Source organism: Globicephala melas, chromosome 2 (genome assembly GCF_963455315.2).
Source record: "Globicephala melas chromosome 2, mGloMel1.2, whole genome shotgun sequence".
Lineage (NCBI taxonomy): Eukaryota > Metazoa > Chordata > Mammalia > Artiodactyla > Delphinidae > Globicephala > Globicephala melas.
This window is the reverse complement of record NC_083315.2, coordinates 65,280,290-65,284,586: the sequence shown is the minus strand read 5'-3', so window position 1 is coordinate 65,284,586 and position 4,297 is coordinate 65,280,290. Positions and strand designations below refer to the sequence as shown.

At 34.9% G+C, this 4,297-nt stretch overlaps 1 non-coding gene across 1 annotated transcript; it reads right to left on the bottom strand.

Annotated features, from left to right (window-relative positions):
• Positions 1-3,741: 3,741 nt before the first annotated feature.
• On the bottom strand, positions 3,742-3,846 carry LOC115862956 (U6 spliceosomal RNA). The gene has a single exon (XR_004043318.1). It is a non-coding gene; the product is annotated as a U6 spliceosomal RNA (small nuclear RNA).
• Between the last annotated feature and the right edge of the window lie 451 nt (positions 3,847-4,297).

The window sequence follows — 4,297 nt, the reverse complement described above, 5'->3', positions numbered from 1 at the left end:
TTGTTATATTCACTGGATTGCTTTATTTTTTAGATTCCACATATGAGTGATTTCATATGGTATTTGTCTTTCTGTATCTGACTTATTTCACTTAGCATAATACCCTCCAAGTCCACCCATGTTGCTGCAAATGGCAAAATTTAATTCTTTTTTATGGCTTAGTAGTATTCCATTATATATATACCACATCTTCTTTATCCATTCATCTGCTGATGGATGTTTATGTTGTTTCCATATCTTGGCAACTGTATATAATGCTATGAACATTGGGGTGCATGTTTCTTTTTGAATTATTGTTTGTGTTTTTTGTGGTTATATACCCAGGAGTGGAATTGCTGGGTCATATGGTAGGGTAGTTCTATTTTTAGTTTTTTGAGAAACCTCCATACTGTTTCCCCACAGTGGCTGCATCAATTTACATTAACAGTGTATGAGGGTTCATTTTTCTCCATATCCTCCCAACATTTGTTATTTGCGTTCTTTTTGATGATAGCCATTCTGACATGTGTGAGGTGATATCTCATTGTGGTTTTCATTTGTATTTCCCTGATTATTAGTGATGTTGAGCACCTTTTCATGTACTTGTTGGCTATCTATATGTCTTATTTGGAAAAATGTCTATTCAGATCTTCTGCCCATTTTTTAGCTGGGTTTTTTTTTTTTCATGGTGAGTTGTATGAGCTATTTATATATTTTGGATATTAACCCCGTATTGGTCCTATTATCTGCAAATATTTTCTCCTATTCAGTAGGGTGTCTTTTAATTTTGTTGATGGTTTCCTTTGCTGTGCAAAAGCTTTTAAGTTTAATTAGGTCCCATTTAAAAAATTTTTGCTTTTATTTCCCTTACTTTAGGAGACAGATCAAAAAAATATATATTGCTACAATTTATGTCAAAGAGTGTTCCACCTATGTTTTCCTTTAGGAGTTTTATGGTTTCCAGTCTTACATTTTGAATTTATTTTTGTATATGGTGTTAGAGCATGTTTTAATTTCATTCTTTTCCATGTAGCTGTACAGTTTTCCAGGCACCACTTATTGAAGAGACTGTCTTTTTTCCACTGTCTATTCTTGCCTCCTTTGTTGTAGATTAATTGATGATAAGTGCATGGGTTTATTTCTGGGCTGTCTATTCTGTTCCATTGATTTACATGTCTGTTTTTGTGCTAGTACCATACTGTTTTGATTACTGTAACTTTGTAGTATTGTCTAAAGTCAAGGAGCGTGATATCTCCAGCTCTGTTTTTCTAAACATTGTTTTGGCTACTCAGGGTCTTTTTTGTTTTTGTACAAATTTTAAAATTATTTGTTCTAGCTCTGTGAAAAATACCCTTAGTATTTTGATAGGGATTACATTGAATTTGTAGATTGCCTTGGGTAATATGGTCATTTTAATATTATATCTTCCAGTCTATGAACATGGTATATCTTTCCATGTGTTTGTGTCATCTTCAATTTCTTTCATCAGTGACTTATAGTTTTCCAAGTACAGGTCTTTGCTTCCTTAGGCAGGTTTGTTCCTATTTTATTCTTTTTGATGTGATTGTAAATGGGATTGTTTCCTTAATTTCTCTTTCTGATAGTTTGTTGTTGTTAGTGTATAGGAATGCAAGAGATTTCTGTGCATTAATTTTGTGTCCAGCAACTTTACCAAATTCATTGATTAGCTCTAGTAGTTTTCTGGTGGCATCTTTAGGATTTTTTATGTATAGTATCATGTCATCGGCAAACAGTGACAATTTTACTTCTTCTTTTCCAATTTGGATTCCTTTTATTTCTTTTTCTTCTCTGATTGCCATGGCTAGGACTTCCAAAGCTATGTTGAATAATAGTGGCGAAAGTGGACATCCTTGTCTTGTTCCTGATCTTAGAGGAAATGCTTTCGGCTTTTCACCATTTAGAATGATGTTTGCTGTGGGTTTGTCGTATATGACCTTTATTATGTTGAGGTAGGTTCCCTCTGTGCCCAGTTTCTGGAGAGTTTTTTATCACAGATGGATGTTGAATTTTATTAAAAGATTTTTCCTCATCTATTGAAATGATCATATGGTTTTTATTATTCAATTTGTTAATGTGGTGTATCACATTGATTTGCAGATATTGAAAACTCCTTACATCCCTGGGATAAATCCCACTTGATCATGGTGTATGATCCTTTTAATGTATTATTGGATTCTGTTTGCTGGTATTTTGTTGAGGATTTTTGCATCTATGTTCATCAGTGATATTGGCCTGTAATTTTCTCTTTTTTTGTGATATCTTTGTCTGGTTTTGTCTGGTGACGGTGGATTCATAGAATGAGCTCAGAAGCATTCCTTCCTCTGCCACTTTTTGGAATAGTTTCAGAAGGATAGGTATTAACTCTTTTCTAAATGTTTGGTAGAATTCACCTGTAAAGCCATCTCTGATCCTGGAGTTTTGTTTGTTGGGAATTTTTGTTTGTTTTTGTTTGTTTGTTTTATTTTGTTTGTTTTTTACTGATTCAATTTCAGTACTGGTAATTGGACTGTTCACATTCTCCATTTCTTCCTGGTTCAGTCTTAGGAGACTGTACATTTTTAAGAATTTATCCATTTCTTCTAGGTTGTCCATTTTAAGCAGTAACAGCCAAAACATAGAAACAATCCAAATATCCACCAACTAATGAATGAAAAAGCAAATGTGGTATATCCACACAATGGAATATTATCTGGTCATGAAAAGAAATGAATTACTGATACATACTACAACATGGATGAATCTTGAAAATAGTATGCTAAGTGAAAGACACAAAGGCCACATACTTTATGATTTCATTTATATGAAATGTCCAGAATAGGCAAGTATATAGAAACAGAAAGTCAATTAGGGTCTAGGGAAAATGGGGACTGTGGAGTGATTGTTAATAGTAATTGCTACTACCAGGTTTCTTGGGGGGGGGGTGATTAAAATGTTCTAAAATTAGATAGTGGTGATGGTTGTGAACACACTAAAAATCATCAACTTGTACACTTTAAAAATTGTGGTAAAATATACATAACATAAAATTTATCATTTTAACAATTTTAAAATGTACAGTTCAGTGAAATTCAGTACATTTACATTGTTGTGCAACCATCTCCACTATACATCTCCAGAACTCTTTTCATATTACAAACTAAAACTCCATAGCCTATTAAACAATAACTCCTCATGCCCTCCTCTCTCCAGCCCTTGGCAACCACCATTCTACTTTCTGTCTTTATGATTTTGACTTCTTTAGGTACCTCATGTAAGTGGATCGTACTGTATTTTTCTTTTTGCGAGCAGCTTATTTCACTGAGATAATGTCCTCAAGGTTCGTCCAGGCTGGAGCATGTGTAAGAATTTCCTTTCTTTTAAAAGGAAGATAATATTCAGTATATATGTGAATATATACACTGGTTGTATATATTCAGGTTGCTTCAACCTTTTGGCTGTTGTGAATAATGCTGTTATGCACATAGGTGTTCAAAATATCTTTTTAAAACCCTGCTTTCAGTACTTCTGGGTTTATCCCTAGGATTGGAATTGCTGGGTCATAGAGAAACTCTGTTTTTCATTTTTTTGAGGAACCACCATACTGTTTTCCATAATTGCTGCACTATTTTATCTTCCCACCAGCAATGCACATGGGTTCCAGTTTCTCCATATTCTTGCCAACATTTGTTATTTTCTGTTTAAAGAAAAATTTTTTTTAAATGATAGTCACCTTAATGGACGTGAAATGGTATCTTACTGTGGGTTTTTTTTTTACGCTTCACAAATTTGCATGTCATCCTTGTGCGGAGGTCATCCTAAACTCTGTTATCATCTCAATTTTAGTATATGTGCTGCTGAAGCAAGCACTTGTGGTTTTGATTTGCATTTTCAATTGGTTGCTTTTAAGGCATTACCTCTCTTTATTAATTAATTAATTAAAAAAAATTGGGTTGTGCCGGGTCTTAGTTGCTGCAGGTGGGCTCCTTAGTTGCGGCTTGCCGGCTCCTTAGTTGTGGCACCTAGGCTCCTTAGTTGTGCCATGTGAACTCTCAGCTGTGGCATGCATGTGGGATCTAGTTCCCAGACCAGGGATTGAACCTGGGCCCCCTGCATTGGGAGCACGGAGTCTTGACCACTGTTTCACCAGGTAAGTCCCCAATTGTTCACTTTTAAAGAGTGAATTTTGTCATATAGTAATTACATCTCAATTTGAAAAACTGTTCATTGAGAGACCCTAGAAGCACTGAGCACGCCTAATGTTCAGATCTTGGCTTCTAAATACCTTTCTTCACTAAAGCAGCCCCAATCTGGGGCAGAG